The 18,339-nt window shown below is 37.7% G+C and overlaps 1 pseudogene; it reads right to left on the bottom strand.

The window, feature by feature from the left end:
• Nucleotides 1-18,339, bottom strand: part of LOC122814278 — a 519,638-nt pseudogene that overhangs the window by 343,161 nt on the left and 158,138 nt on the right.

Below are 18,339 nucleotides of genomic sequence, written 5' to 3' on the forward strand. Positions count from 1 at the left end.
TGTGCTGATCCAAGTGTGCTTGTGGTGTTCCTTCATGTGTTATTTACATGTGTCCTGTGGGACAGCTGTGATACTACATGTGGGTTGGGGGTTCCAGATACTTGCAATATAGTGGGAGAAGAGGGTGTAAGCTACATGTAACCTTAAACATTAATATAAATGGAACATGGGCTGATAAGTACATGGTATGCATGGGGCACAAAGGGGGGAGTTAGTAGGGGAATTATCCAGGGATGTGCAGGACGGCTGCAGAGAAGGTCCACAGCTGGCCATGTCATCTATGACAACAGCTGTGCATATACACTGCATTTGGTGTTTGCATTGGACACTCACACCCCTGGGTGGGGGTGAGGACTACAATAATACCTTGTGATGCCAATTAGATTGGCTTACATGCCTACAGTGGGGTGTTGTGACCATGTGTTCTTAGTTGTTGTGTAGTGGGTTATGCAACAACACATATGGTTATACCGTACTTTGCCATGTAAACTGCACTGTGCTACGGTGGGACCCATATAGGGAATGGCTGCCAGTTAGGCAAAAGCATACCTGTATTTTGTACAGTTTCTGCAGACTGTCCAGAGTTTGCTTCATATGTTTGGTGTGTTCCTCTTACAGTCTGCACCTGTCTGGCAAATACCTGGAAATGAAGTCATTAAATAAAGACAAGTATTTGAGTTTAAGACACCACATCCTTCAGATGAGTCATGCTAATGCATAACCTATTACTCTATCAGCTTTCTAAGGTTGTAAGTGGAATATTTAATTTTTGTCCCTATTTGTCCTCCCAACAGTTTAGATTCTGTTTAGAGGTTTTGCTCTAAGAGGTTGAGAGGTATGGGTGGAAGCTCTGCCCAATTCGCAATATTACTTGCATCCCTGGGGCAGTCCGAATACAACTGCACCAGCCAACACCTGCACACCTAGTCCCATAATTGCATACCCATAGTTCCCCCACCTGCCCCACCTCTACAGCACTCATTCATACTGTGGGTGCTGGTGGGGTCTAACCACACCACTACACACTTCCCACTCTCCACGTCTCGGTACCCATGTCATACTTTTTTTCAACCCATGGGTCATCAGGCTTGCCCAGCCTAGTAGTCCATGTACATACACAGCCTGGTTAAATAAATCATTACAGGGACTGACTCTGATCATCATCAATTTTTGGGGTGTCCCACAAGGGACATTGATGTCTTTGTTTCAAGATTAGACTTGGCGGATCTCTCTCACTGGTAGTATCCTGCCTGTAGTCTGGGAAGCAGTAGTGTGTTTACTTGTATTGTGTGTTTGTATGTTTCACCTGTCTAGATGGTGGGGGGGGGGGGGTTGATGCTACATGTTACATGTTTGTTGATTGGACCCCTCACCCCCATTGGCACAGCCTGTGAACATATGTAATTCGTAACTGCTGTATCATAGCCTAGCTATATATATGTATGTTTACATATATATATATATATATATATGTATATGTATATATATATATATATATATATATATATATATATATATATATATATATATATATATATATATATATATATATATATATATATATATATATATATATATATATATATATATATATATATATATATATATATATATATATATATATATATATATATATATATATATATATATATATATATATATATAGATATATATATATATATATATATATATATATATATATAGATAGATATAGATATATATATAAATATATATAAAATGACATATGGATGTATGGGTGTCTGCATATGTATATATCTATATGTGGGTATTTAATTATATTCTGTCTCTGTATGTATACATTTGTACTACGGAGAGGGAGAGGTGTAACCCCATGTAGGTATGGGTATATATACACACACACCTCTACATTTTTACATCTACATCTGGTTATTCCGTTCTTTGCCATGTACAATAGACTGTACTGCAGTGGGACTCATAGCGGGAGTGGCTGCCCATTGGGTGGCGGCCCTGGCCAATGTACACTATTGCTTACATCCCTGGGGAGGTCCACATAGAACCACTCCAGCCAACACCTGCACAGCTATGCCCATAATTTCATACCCATATTTCCCAAACTGCACATCCTCTTCGGCACTCTTCCTTACTCCGGGTACAGGTCTGGTCTGGCCACACCAGTACACACTACCCACTCCCCACTTCTCAGTACCCATGACATATGTTGTCTCACCCCATGGTTCATCAGGCTTCCCCTACCTTATAGACTGGGAACATGCATGGCCTGCCATTGGACATCGGTGTAATGGCAGGAAGCCCGAAAATCATTGAATTTTTGTGTGTCACAAGGGGCATACATGTCTTTGTTTCAAGATTAGACTTGGCGGGTCTCCCCCACTGGCAGTATCCTGCCTGTGTGTTTGTATGTTTCACTGGTCTAACGGGGGGGGGGTTGATGCTACGTGTTACACGTTTGTTGATTGGACCCCTCACCCCCATTTGCATGACCTGTGAACATATGTAATTCTTAATTGCTGTATCATATCCTAGCTATATATATGTGTATATTTACACACACACACACACACACACACACACACACACATATATATATATATATATATATATATATATATATATATATATATATATATATATATATATATATATATATATATATATATATATATATAAAATGACATATTGATGTATGGGTGTCTGCATATGCATATATCTATACGTGGGTATTTATATGTATTCTGTCTCTGTATGCATACATTTATACTACGGAGAGGGAGAGGTATATCTCTATGTAGCTATGGGTAGATATACACACACATACCTCCACATATTTACATCTACATCTGGTTATTCCATTCTTTGCCATGTAAAATAGACTCGTGCTGCAGTGGGACTCATGGTGGGTGTGGCTGCTCATTGGATGGTGTCTCTGCCCAATGAACGCTATTGCTTACATCCCTGGGGCTGACCATATAGACCCACTCCAGCAAATGCCTGCACGCCTAGATCCATAATTAGCTACCCATAGTTCCCCGACCTGCACCTTCTCTACATCAGTCATCCTTACTCTGGGTGCAGGTCGGGTCTAAACACACCACTGCACACTGCCCACTCTCCACTTCATGGGACCCATCTCGTATGTTGTCTCGACCCATGGGTCATCGGGATTTCCCACCCTTGTATTCCGGGTATGTACACACCCCGCCTTGGTAGGTCATCACACGGGATTCCTCCTATAACAAGACAATTTTTGGGGTGTCCCGCAAGGGATGCTCCTGTCTCTGTTCCAAGATTAGACTTCATGGGTCCACTGTGTCCCCCCGGTTGTATCCTGCCTGTGGTCTGGGGAGCAGTGGATTGTTTACATTGTTTGTGTGTTTGTTTGTATGTTTCCTCTGTCTGGCTTGGGGGGGGGAGTTCATGCTACGTGTTCCACGTTTCTTGCTTGGGCCCTTCACCTCCATTGGCATGGCCGGTGAACATATGTCATTCTTGGGTGCTGTATCTTATCATAGGTATATATCTGTGTATATCTATGCATATATATATATATATATATATATATATATATATATATATATATATATATATATATATATATATATATATATATATATATATATATATATATATATATATATATATATATATATATATATATATATATATATATATATATATATATATATATATATATATATACATATTGCTGTATATATATCTAATGACATGTGGAAGTAAGGGTGTCTGCATATGTATATCTGTATTTGTGGGTATTTATATGTCTATCTATGTATGTATACATTTGTACTATGGAGAAGGGAGGTATATATATATATATATATTTATATATAGTTATGGGTATTCATACAAACACATATACCTCTAATTCTTTAGCTACATATCCAGTAATGTTGACTGGTATTGCTGGGTACTATGTTTCCTGAGCATACCGGCCAACCTTGTGTGCCATGTATGCTTTGCGATACCTACAACTAACTCCGTTAGTGTACACAGACCCACACGTGACACCCGCCATTTGATATGGTGTGCTTAAGGCACTTTCAAGTGGTTGTGAGCGGGTTTGCATAGAGGTTAGCACTGCTGATTTCTGGTCACAGTGTGTTACATGCAGTTAACATCTCCTTTGCTTGATCTGTGTTGGCAGTGCTTCACCCCACTCATACGCACTTGCAGACACTTACTATTGCTTACATATGCTTACTACTACTTATCTGTGCTTACGCCTGCTTATTGCTGACTTATTCATTCTGGTACTGACTCTTCACATGTGCATTTCATGTGGTACTCCAGTTCACATTTAATTGTTATTTGGTAGGTTCTACAGCAATAAAATGTACATAATTGTTCGTATACAGATTACACTTGGAAGATGGTATGCGATGCAGTAGGACTTGAGCCGGAAATGCCTCCTCGTTAGGCGGATTCTCTGACCACTACATTACTGCTGTGCTGCTTCATTTGCTATACCTTCCTTGTTATCCTCTTTAGCCTTTCATGCTGCTTTACCCATTGCTAAGTGATGGGCAGACCCACGCACCAACGGTTAGCTGTACTCGGAGTTTTAAATACATTACTGCAAGGGTTTCTTCATGTTTTTTTTTTCAGTGTACTGCTGCTGTTGAACACATGGGGACTGTTGGTGGGGATATGCGGACACTTATGAGCAGCCTCGCTCTTTTATGTACACATTCTTCTGTTCTACTTTGCAGGGGCGTGTTTATTCTGAGAGCTCTGCTCTCTGCCACGCCCCCTGCACTCGTCCACGCTTCATGTAGCATTAGGTGTTCAGGCAGACCACCTTCCTTAATATGCATGGTGCACTGCTGTCCTCTTCATAGACTGGCGCTTCAGTGCAGGAATAGAGTAGTCCTGCACAGAGGACTAGTGAACCCAGGAAACTGTTTTTGGAACTTTTCCGCTGCCTGTGGCCTTTTTCCAGTCTTTTGATATTGTATAAGCAGCTTAAAATACAGAGACAGACACAGATATTTGGAGGTGCATTGTTATTTTCAGGCTTGATTTACCCATCACATGATTTTCTGACTCCCTTGTCACATATGATTTTGAAGCTGTTTAGTATACAGGAAATCAGATTACCTACCTACATATGACACTGATGGTTTCAATAAATGAAAGTTTTTCAGAAGCAAAAATAAAAGAATTTGTGAGGCAGATTTTTGCAATATCATTCATTATTCATTAAAGTACACAGATTTTACAATGTCTTTCATTATATGCTTATAATGTTGCATCATTTTTCACTGTCATTCATTAAACTTAGAAATATGTGTCCTACAGCAAATAATTGGAGAAGACATGTAAACTTTAATATGCAAAGGGGTGGCACAGTAGCACAGTGGATAGTGTTGTTGCCTCCCCAGTTCAATTCTTAGCTGGGGTGCCTTCTGTGTGGAGTCTGCTTGTCCTCCCTCTGTTCTCATGGGTTTTCTCTGTGTACTCCAGTTACCTTCCACATTCCAAGGACATGCAATACTAGATTGGACACTTTAGAACGGCAATAGGTATAAGTATGCATGTGAGTGTGTGGTGTGGAAGAACTGCTGTGGCAGGGCTAGCCACCCAGCAGTGTAAACCTTGGCTCTAAGATTGTCATTGTTGAAGTGACACCCTGAGCCCATGTGCAAAAATGGGAAAAAGGGGTTGTGAATGGATGGATGGACATTCATGTTGATATGCAAATGTTATGCTAATTAGGTGTCATGATTTTTGGCTGGATGTACCTACTTTTCAAGAGTGTTTTGACTATGTTCAGTATCTGCAAGTTGAAGGGCATGAATCCAGAACTTCACTTGCAGATTACATGAAAAATGAGAAGCATGAAACATAGAGGACTCTCTGTGGAAGCAAGTGAATGGGATCTGTAAGTGTCTTTCTAGGGAGCACAGTGCAGTGGTATTGTGGTATGGGGAGGTAAGAAAAAGAAAGCAGTAATGTGATAATGGAAGCATGGAACTGGGAATATACGACTGTGTGGCTGTACTTTTGGTGGACTTGGGAAGTAGTAGGCTGCAGTATAATTTACTCTGTATAACAATCTTGCATCACAGCTGCTTGAGCATAATAGCTTGAGGTGCTAATTGTTCATGTACTTTTTTATTACATAAAGGAGTGATTTGTTAGTGTTGAAATTATATTGTAGTATCCTAACTTTTCTGAGCATACAACCTACTGGAGAAAGAAGAAAATATTTTTATGTACTAATTGTCACAACTTCTCTGAGGTGCAGCAAAAAATCATTTTTACAGATGTAACTGGTATGTAATAAATAATTTTTACAGATGTAAATGGTATGCAATGAGTATGTATGGTTTGAAGATGTGTGTGCATGGTCTGTAAGTTTTGAGTAATTTTTGTAGATGAATTGTATTTTGAAGTGTATAGCCTTAAGCATTAATGTGGAAATCCAAAACTGGACGTCAGGTTGAGGAGAAACACGCAGTCTTGAGAAACAGTGGAAGTAAACAGACAGTAGCAGCTGGCTGGAGTTGATAAGGAAGTAAATGAGGCATAGAAAGAATGTCATCAAAATAGAAATAAAGTTTAAGAACTGGGAAATACATGACAGAAGAAAAGCACAGATGTACTGAAGAAGCTAGTAATGCAGTTAAGAATGTTGCAGACAAATATTATTATGACAAGGTGCGAGCGGTTGAAGTGTTGCGAGTATAGAAAGGAGGAAGAGAAGCTGAGGTAGGGCACAAGAGGAATCCTTTAATAATCGCAAAGAATAATCAGAAAAGGAAAGCTCAAATAAAGGAAAATGTGAAGAAGTAACAGATGTTGATGGAGCAGGTAGTGCACATATACTGGGAGTTACAGATTAAAAAATATTAAGAGAGAAGAGGGGACTGAAGGAGGAGAGAAAAGTTTTCTTTGTCTGGCTTGGTTAGTTATTGCCCCATGTTTTATGCTGTGCACAACAAATAATGCATTGCAATGATTTTAAAAGCATTGAAATGGAGACATAGAGTGCCCATGATTGTGCATATAATGACAACTTATCTGCCGGATGAGACATTCTGAGGGAATGAAGGAAACAGCAGAGGACATGGGGAATTTAGCAAGATAGGAGGGAGCTCTTTGGTCATCTCGGAAGTCCTATGACTGTTGTGTTCAATGATAGCAAAGAGAATGATTAAACACTATTACAGAATTCAGTGCAAAATGCAAGGATATGAAGTAATAAGTAGTTGGGAAAATAAATGAGGGAGTCAGACATTAGTGTGACTCTCCGCTTGGTTCTCATTCTAGAGATAGTATGTGTGTAAGTGTGTGTGTGTGTGTGTGTGTGTGTGTGTGTGTGTGTGTGTGTGTGTGTGTGTGTGTGTGTGTTGGTAAACTGCGAAACTGTTTCCTTTCCTTTATTTATTTTAGCAAATTACAAACTGCCGTAATGAAATCTAGTTTCTTAAATAATGATGTAATGAGAAATATTATTGTCAGTGAAACCTCTATCTCACTCTTTACTGGATTGTTGTACTCATATTTTTTAACTTTAGTTTGAAAATTCAATAATGTTTTGCCATGCTTTTCAGTTATATTCTTAGTTACAGGAATCATTATTAAATTGAATATTGCCTGTGTTACTGAAGTATTTCTTTTTTACAGACAGCGTTTTGTGATATTGAAAGTAAATTTCTGGATGCATTCATATGTTGTAATGCAGTTTTGGGGCCATCATGGTTTTCTTAATAAAATACCTCTGACTTAACAAAAACAAGAAGTAGAATATTTCCATGATGGTACAGCACAACTCTTAAGCTGTACCATATATTGTACTTTGTACTATTCATGTTATAGTATATAGTTGAGCTTTACTTCTAGGGCTATGTATAAAACAGGGCTTTGGCTCAGTTATAGATATTCCAGGTAAATAATCAATAAAGAAATACAAATAAACAAACGACACACAGATGCAATTGCCATAGAGTTTAGCATCTATGCCAGTTATTGGATAGTCATATATTACTCATTTCATTTTTAGCACTATTGCTTCATATTAGCATTTTAACAACTTTGTACTTACACTGTATAAGAAATCTCAGAAAGAAAGGAACTCTGAAAAATTAATATTCACATCATATATTACACTTTGTTAAATTATATACTCACCTCAAAGCCTTTAAGAATTCCTGTACATATATTTAGTCCACCACCTGCTGTTGTAGGCAAGGCTCTGACAAGTTCTTCTCGTCTCGCAACACTGTCTATTGAGTATCAAGTCTTTCCTAATTGTAGCAGTTGACTCATATGCAACGATACCTGCATATGATCCCATTTCAATAGCCTGCAGAAAGAAAACTTCTGCTGCCTGTTTCATCCTCTGTATTCTGTTATGCTGTGTAGAAAAAAAAAACACAAGATAAGTAAATGAGTATGAAAGCATCCTGCATATGTATGTGTGTTTCAACATTTTTTTTTGTGATTTTGCTGTTCATTCATTAAAGTTATCACAGTTAATGCATATCACAAACTACAGAGTGTCAGTCACAAGGTAAAATAATTTACTGCTACTTTCCTCAAACCCTGCAAAGAAAAAATGTTCTATCAACAAAACCACAAAATCAAATGAAGTATAATGTCTTGAGAGACAGCTAGCGATTTAAAAAAACTTTTATTGCAATTCACTCTAGCACCTCGGCACACCAACCTTCAAGGATTCAATAATAAGCAGTCATACATTCACTTAAATACTAACAACAATTAACCAATAAAAAACAACCAATCAGATTTTAAAACCTCAGAGTAAAAATTTCCAATTACATTCAACATTTAATCCAACAGGTATCAATGTTCCATATTTAAAAAAAAACACACTTTCCTTATACAATAATTTATTTTTAAAAGCAAACTATTATGTGCTTTAACCTGCTCTAAAATGGTGCCTTGTAAAGATTAAAAATCCCCTTTCTGTGCCAAATTAAAATGTACCACCAAAGGACTTTCGTGTTTATTATTTTTTATATCTCTTAAATGTTCCTGTAGTCTTACCTTGAAAGTCCTTTTGCTCTCCCCTATATAAAAAAAGATTGCATGAACATCTGAGAGCATAAATTATACCCACAGTGTTACAGCTGTACTCAGCTTTAGGACTATATATTGTCCCATTAATTTTTCTAAAAGGCATAACCATGTACTTACAAACTGAATACCCACCACAAGACAGAGTTACACACTTGTCTATTTCCTTATTTTGTGTACACTCAGGAAGAGAAAAAGAGTTATGTACTGTCATATACTACGTCCTTTTTTAAAGGATATAAATGGCTTCAAACACAAAAGTATCAACAAAATTCCTATTTTTTTAGGAGAAAGTCCCAATAAAATCTAATGACATTAATTATTTCATCAGAAAGAGCATTAAATGTAGTAACAAAATAAATGTTTTATGCTGTATTGCTATTTTATTAGCAAATTTATATATATATTCTTTTTTACAAATGGATTATTATTAGGTTGCTGCTCATTTATGAGCAACTTCCTTAATGCTTGTGAAAATGAGCAGCAACGTAATAATAACCCAGCCAGCTTGGTTGAAATGGGCATCTTGAGGCAATGCAATTACCTCATGTTCACTGACAACCACTAACTACTTGAACAATCTATCACAGTGTGTGGGCGATGTAGTTATATAATGTTATTGGAGGCAAAGCTCTCACATGAAGCCACTACAAAGAAGCAGATTGTCATCGCCATGCATCACCACACTAAACTTATCTCAAACACCTTAGATGAAACACATAGACCTACATATGCTGAGGTTGCTTGATTTAACATACCTAAATCGCAAAGGCCTCCTAAACGTAAAGAAAATTAACCTCATAAACCTTACAAACACACATGACAGGCAGCATTCACTAAGATGTCTACATCTAGGAGTCACACAGACTCTGTCCAAAAGCCCATAAGGTAAACCATGAAATATACTAATATCTCTGTCAGAGGTGACCTCGTAGTGAGGGACACTGGTGTACCACTCACCAGGCTTCACCAAGGTAGGGTCACGATCAGTTCCTGTCAAGGGTCAGGATTCACCACATCACACAAGGACTTAGTTCCCTACATAACAAGTACATATATTACACAGTCATTCTGTATACAGGTGTAATTGACTGGAGATGTACCTGTCTGAACTATATGAAGAGAGACATGATGGAGCTTATGGAGTGTGTACCTGAGGCAGGTATGAACCCAGCTGTGCCTGAGCAGTATTCTACCCACACTAAGAATGATGCCACAATATAAACAAAAGGTAATTGACTTCAACAATTGGTTTAGATTCAGGTGTCATTCTAAGGGGGTACAATATACATCAAGCTGCAAAGAGATGGTAGACAGTCCCAACTACTTTGCCAAAGATGGCCTGTACCTCTCCCCCAAACGCTGCCTCATACTAGCTAAAAGCTTGTCCAGACAAACTGTGGCTTTTTTTTTTTTTTTTTGGCAAAGCCCATCTTCTAAAACTTCTACCATAACTAAACAGAATCATGACAAAGGCTTTAACAAAAAAATCCACACCCTACAAACACTACTTACCCTGTTAAATATAGTTATATGCATCATCACTAAGACCTGGTTCAAGACCAGTGAAAGCAACCTCTCAGTGGAGTGCTTCAATGCCTATCACTCATAGAGGCCTACCACATTAAAAGTAGGTACTAAAACAGGCGGTGTCTCTATATTCTTAAAAAAAAAATCTCACCTCCAGACTCATTAGTCAAGATAATGAATTCAAAATTCTCTGCATCCAAGTCACTATAAACAAAACTGTTTATTACATCATACCTAACTACAGGACTCCCCTCTACGTCCCCCATAACCTATACCTCCTACCTAACCAGTATGGGGTCCCTATGTATTAAGCCAAACACCATTCTCCTAGGAGACTTCAACTATCCAACCATCAACTGGCAGACTAATACATCCTCAAACATGTATGCTCAGAGATTTCAGGACTCATAAATACAAACTCCCTGGACTAGTTAGTTGACACCTAAACCAAGGGAGTCAAAATTCTGGACTTAGTCCCTGCCAATATGGGACTGCTCTGCTCTCTGTCTATTGTAATCTCCACCCTAGTCAAATCACGCCACAAGTCAGTCACATTTATCTTGAGACTGAGGTTAGAAGTATCCTCTAATATCTCAGTATTCATAATATTTTGCAAAGGCTAATCTACTAAAACTGAGTGATGACATCACTAAATTCAAAAACCCCTTTTATCTTGATGATCCCATTGCTTATGCAAAATTCTGTACTGCCAGGTTCTAGCCAGATGTAACTAGTTGCATAAATGCATACATCCCCTTAAAAATAAATGCAAACTCATTGTATTGAAAAATAAATCTAATCGTAATAAAGCAAAAAAAAAACAAACAAACAAAAAAAAACTCTTGCTAAACTAAACCAGGATCTCTGAAGCCTGATCAAATCAGCTAAAGCCAGGTAAGAAGTATAAATAGCCACTAAGGCAAAAAGATAACTACAAAGCATTCATTAACTATGTTAGAAATCTCAGAACCAGTGTCCAGCATTGTGCAGAGCTAATAGGAAATGATACCACATACTCAGCCCCAGAAGACATTGCCAATCTACTAGCAGACAAATAAAAGTCCAACTTCACCCCCAGTCCAGTATTCTCAGATCAAATACCCACATCTACCCCCCCATCAAATCTCCTAAGAACAAATTATGAAGGTGCTAAGGCTAAGAACACTACATCTAATGGGGTGGATAACGTACAAGCTGCCTACTGGCTAGCCCGAAACATTAATTATCAGACCTCATGCAGAGGTTATTCAACATTACCCTTAAGCTTTGTGCTGGATGCATGGAGGATGGCAGCAGTAATTCACTTGCACATAAGTGGGACTATAACAGATCCAGGTGATTACCGTCCCATAAGCCTGACCAGTCTCATTTGTGAGGCTATGGAAAGGATCATTGTGGATCAGTGTAAATAGGGATGTAGGTGACCTACAGACTGTTGACCCAACGCAGTTTGGATTTTTTCAAGGGTAGGTTCAACTTAATCTGGTTAACTTCTTCAAAAATGTAACTGAGGCAAAGGACAAGAGGAAATCACTGCACACTCCTTATCTAGACCTTGTAAAGGCATTGAACATGATCCCACACTCAGGCATCATAGATAAACTTTCCCATCTAAATGTAAACTTCTATGTAACTAGCTGGATAGCAAACTGGCACACACACAGAACATAGGAAGTAAGGGTGTGTGGCTATACTTCCAGCAAAGGACCTGTCACTAGTGTAGAGCCCCAGGAAACAGTCCTTGGACCTCTTATCTTTGGCATTTACTTCTCAGAACTAAAAGCTAATGTTAAAGAATTGTGGCTGACCAAGGTGGCAGATGTCTGCAAACTTGATGCCATCATAAACTCCCCAGAGGACACCATGATCCTATAAGAGGGGCTTTCCCAAACAAATGTTTGATGTCAAAATCATGGACTGAAACTAAATGCCAAGATATGTATAACTGTACCCTTCAGCAGACATGTCTCCCTTTGTAGCCACCACCCACCTGGGAACTGATCCCATATTTAGGGATCTGGGAAATCTATGTCAATAATGAATTGTCATTTAATTACCACATGTCCACTGTTGTAAGGAAGTCCTTTTTCATTGCACAACTTATATTGAAGCATACGGCTTCCGGGTCCAGGGACATAATTGTCTCTCTGTACTTGACACTCATTAGGCCAATTATTGAGTATTATGCCCCTTTCAAACATATGTCACAGCTGAATGACCACAATTTTTCCTCATTAAAAAAAATGAAGAGCCTAAATCATAAAAACAGCACAGGCCACCTCAAAGCCTTGTCCTTCTTCTTGGTGTTATGCACACTACTGAGTAGCAACATCTGCCTCACGTATAGATCCTCGACAGATCCTACTGTATTGGAACTATCACACTAGAGGTCCAGTCATATCAGAAACACCCACTCAAAGGACCTTGATCTCCTTTGCAATATTAACAGAACATGATCTAGGGACTGGTATATTTCACAGACAATACCACTTCTATGAAAATAGCTTCCTCTTCACTTAAAGCACAGTAGTCTTATGGTTTTCAAGTGTAACATGGATGAATGGATGGATAACTGCAAAGTCACACCTGTTTAGCTTCAATGTGCTTCACAGACAGGGAAAAAATGTAAGTAAGCAGCTAATACTTGGCTGGCCCATCCTCACAGAATCATATTGTAAAATATAAGAGCTAATTATTACCATGTGAATGCATGGCAAGGCTTCTTAAGATCCTCATAGATCAAGAGCCTTGTTAGTACCTATGAACCAATGAACAAATGCCTTTAGACCCAATAGCGGTGGAGTATCCACATTTGTTATTTATTTTAATTTATTTTTATTTTACATTTGTTGACTGGGAGAGTCCAGCTGGATTACAAGTCCATTTTCAGTGGAGGCCCGGGGAGAAAAGCTCCAAGAGAACAATTTTTTACAAAACTTACTTTTAAGGACAGACATTTGACTTACAATTTCCACAGAAGAGACTTTGACATACAAATTAACTAACAGATAGGATACATTCATTCTCTACAATATAATATTACATTTTAGAAGATATTCCTAAGTTTAGGATTCCTGTGATAGATTTGCTATCAGAGTAAAAGCAGATAGATGTAGAATAAGGCTCCGGGAGAGCAGAAGATGCTCACTATAGTTAAGAAGGATAACAAATTGATTTACTATATGTCTTCACCTGGTTTTAGTTGAGAAGGATAATAAATTGATTTACAATATGTCTTCTCCTGGTTTTAGTTGCTTATGGAAAGCACAACATTGCTGGGGTAGTTTTTCCTAACTCCTGGAGAGATGGGATGAGCAGTAGATTAACAGTCCTAAGTGGGTACAGTACTATGATTGGTCGGCTTAGCAGAGTTACTTAAGTTAACAAGAGTGCATATAAACTGAAATAAATATTATTTGAAGGGATTTAAATACAACTGAATTACTTAAGAGTTTTCTTTTTCTTTTTTGGCTCATGGGGATTTATCCACACATGGGATTAAAAGACCACATTACCTCAAAGCAGAATCCCAGAAATCCATAATACACCTTATGCACAAATATCTCTCTAAATAAAAACAACTATCAAATCATAGCTCTCACCCCAGTTCTCTGTGTCCTAACATTCGTCCATGTAGCTATCTGGTTCCTCAGTTTTGGTCCTACCCCCAAACTCTTCAGTTTTCCTGTCAGACTCCTGTCTGGGACTAAGTTGAAAGTCTCACTGAAGCTGAGGCAGATAGTATCTAGTGGATTCCCTGTTAAGTTTACCTGTAACCAAGTGATAAAATTGGATCAGGCTTGAAGGACATCTCTTTCTGGCCTTGAAGCAATTTTGGTTGCTGCCCTACAAATCGGAGATCCTCTTGAAATGCTACATGTTTTCCCCTCAGGGTTGTTTCTGTGACTTTCCATGCCTCTGTTGTAAAGCTAACAGGTCTGCTCTCTAGTTTTTTGGGCCACCTTTGTACAGGGGTATTGCATTTGTTTTATAAACCTTCCTATATCTTACTGTGAATAGTATTTAATTAATACCAGTTAATTTCTCCAAGTGCATTCAAGTTCTCTATATACTGTTAATACCATAGACTTCAACCTAAAAAGCACAGACATATCTTTATATGTGCAATACAACATATAAGCACCCTGTACCTAGTAGCAAAGACTATTTTCAATCATGTTAGCTAATTTCACAGGTGACCTTATAGTCTCTACATAATATTAATACCATTAATTGCATACTTTAAAATTGTACTACTTTAAATTTATTTGTTTATATCATTATAGTAAAATCCCCACTTATTTTTCATAGGACAACAATTTTAATCCCATGTGTGGATAAATCCCCATGAGCCAAAAAAGAAGAATAAAACTCTTAAGTCATTGAGTTGTATTTAAATGTCTTTAAATAATATTTATTTTAGTTTAAATGCACTCTTGCATATATTAAAATACATTTGCAACTGAAAAATAAACATTTTACCTAATAATTAGACATAAATGATTTACAGTTTCACATTTTGCATTACTGTCACTATACATAATACACATTGTAAGGATGATACATCATAGCAAATTTTACAAACTAAACAGGTCCGTTACTGGCACTATAAATATTGCACATTGTAAGGCTGATAAACAAATCATACTAAGTTTTACAAACTAAACAGCTCAACAAATTCAAATTGCTTTTCATAGCTCATAAGCTAGCTGCCCTTATGGGCCATTTGAAGTCTAACAAATTTCCTTTTCAAGGGTGAGACTCAAACTCTTTATCTTGTGTTGGTGAGTTAAATACCTTAAGCATTATACCACCCCAAACCCTTGGACCAACCCCCAACCCAGAATATCTAGCCATCTTGATCCTAGATGTGCTTATGTAAACAAAGACATCCCTTCAGCAGAATTAGACTTTTCCCCCCATTCATCTTCAGTTTTGCCCAAAGCATTCACTGCTCTTAACTCCTCAGTATATCTATTTTTCTGTTCCACATACATTTGCTTTAATCACGAAGGCAGTTTCTCAGTTTGGTGTATAAGCATTCTCAGGGTCATCAAAAGTCATCATTTTATTCCAGAAATCTTTCATTGCAGATAAAAAGGACAGTGCAAATGTCAATTTTTTGTTACATTCTCATCTGCATCAGTAACATATATTCTGTGTTGCAGTGTCATTTCAGAATAATCATTATTGACAAACACTTGCCAATCTGTGATTGTCAATCTATGTCTTGGTTGCCACATTATCCACCAAACTTGCTTCTTTTCTTAAATGGTTGAATATATCAGAAAAAAATTGACTTGGCTTTCCATAATTAAGTTCAGCCTCTGACAATGGCACTGTTTTGGTTGGTTCATTCCACAGTGTTCCTTAGCAACCCCTGTCACTCTGTCATTTTATTGTTAATATAATCCTTCAAGCGTAATTTTTTTCCTCACCTTCCAAAACACAGTAAATTTTTAAAATTGATATGATTATCCTATATTCCTACTAAATTCTGCTCAGTTTCATCAGTTTGCTTAACAGTTTCTACAACTTTATCTCAAGCCTTTGATAAGTTCTTCCTAATAGGTCTAACAAGTTTTCACTACTGCTGAAGAGTTTCTATTTTATCTCCCCCCACCCAACACCAAACAAACCTGCTAAATTCTGCAATTCCACCATTGTTACTTCTGAACTGTTTGCAGCATCTTTGACATTCAGTATGAACAAGTGTTTGGCTGTCTTTGTAGATGTGACTGAACCTTGCAGTAACTCTGTTCTGACGAACATGCAACACCACCTTTCTCATAAATCCATCTTCCTGCCATATCGTTACTTCTGGTAACACTTCTATAACTGTATTAAAATATTACACGTTTAGACTTTTTCACTAGTTTTAAACTTTTATCTATATGGAACTAACAAAGAGTGCACTCATTCGCATACAATGTTTCAGATTATTGAGTTTTAGTCCTTCATAGTTTTCAGAATTGTAGGTTACAGTCTTATGATCTTCAGTTACTTATACTTCAATCTTATTACGGGAGACTACAGGTTTTAATGCTGTGTAATTGGTAACTGTCTGAAAGGTCGGAATCTGCATTAGCGAGTTCCATGATGTAGAGACTGAATGGCCTAAAATCCAGAATTACATGTATTATGTCCAAGATTGCATTTCTCTGTATATTCCTTTTCACCAAGATATATATAAGTTTGGGGCTCCAGGGGGATTGCCTACACTTTGGCTTGGGGTGGGGGCTTGTTCCCCTGCAAAAAAAAACAGAAGTTTAAAGGAGCGAAGGTGTCTCTCTCCTATTCTGGATACAATAGAAAAGTCTTCATGGGTTCTGTTCAAGCAGCTTTATTTTATATAAACGCATTATTATTTAAGGTTACTGGCTTTAACTTATATACAAAATAACATCTACATTCATGCATGCTATCGCTGTGACTGCTCTTACAAAATGGCCCTATGGAGTGCACGTCTGGAATTTTATATGTGCACGTAAAGCCTTGACACTCTTTTTAAAGATACAGAGCACATCACTTGCACTCCGATCTACATCCTCCCTCTTTGAGAATTAGATCATATGACACTAAGAATTTATCGACATGCAGAAATCACAAACAAATTTTTGTCATGCATTACGCAATGCTAAATACACAGATATATACAGTCAAGTCCACATTGCCATATATTGCACACTAGGCTTTGATACTCTCCCATATTGTGTGATGTAGAATTGCGAATGAGATTTGGCAACTGTAACAGTTTCTGCAAAATGTTTGACTTATGGAATGTTCTGATCACTTTCTGGAATGGAATCAGGATTTTGAACACATTCTGGTATGGGAACAGTGTCTGATTCACTCTTAGGTTTAAAGTCTGCATCACAGAAACAATGTTGTGATGGTGATGGTGATTCTAGAACAGGAAGAAGATCTCTACAATTTTTCCTATATTCTACACTTTTGGAGTCTACCAGGTAAGATCTAGGTTCAGCACAGGTGCTTGCAACAATTGACCAAGGTAGTTCAGGAACTGGGCTTAGATGAAGTGGTTCTCTTTGCAAATGCAATCTAGTACTATGGCATACTGAACAAGAAGAAAGTACTTTATGAATATCTTTTGGTAAGGAAAGCCAAAACACTAATTCTGTGGCTCTTCTCTTAGTGAATGTGGATCCTGGGTGACCACAATGCAAAATCTGGATATACTGTTGTTGTAAGGAAGCAGGAAAAACAATTTTAGGACCTTTGACAATAATGCCATCTTCCATCAACAATTCATCTCTGTAAGGAAAGTAGGTTTGCACTTCAGGCAGTACACTAGATTGCTTTGATGTCCATCCAACATTAATGTAGTGATTAAGCTTCTGTAAAATTAAATCATTCTGAGTGTGATCTCTTAATTCATCAAGTCTAGTGGTGGATAAATTGCACACTGACATCACATCAAAGTCAAAATTCTCTGCATCAAGCTGTTCTGTGGTATTTCTGGGCAATCTGGATAAGGTATCAGCCAGATAAAGCCATTTGACTTTCGTGTAGACCATTTTGAAATTGTACTTTTGCAATATGACCATCATTCTCTGTAATCTCACTGGTGTGGAATGCATAGGCTTCTTTAAAATAGTAACTAGAGGTTGGTGGTCAGTTTCAATCTGAGTAGCTCGAAAATGCTAAGCACTTCTCTCTTTTAGACTCATGATTAATTCCACTACAATTGCGACAGTTAACAATAAAGTTAGACTTGGGTTTTGC

This window comes from Protopterus annectens, chromosome 10.part0 (genome assembly GCF_019279795.1).
Source record: "Protopterus annectens isolate FY-2018-M chromosome 10.part0, PAN1.0, whole genome shotgun sequence".
NCBI classification, from domain to species: domain Eukaryota; kingdom Metazoa; phylum Chordata; order Ceratodontiformes; family Protopteridae; genus Protopterus; species Protopterus annectens.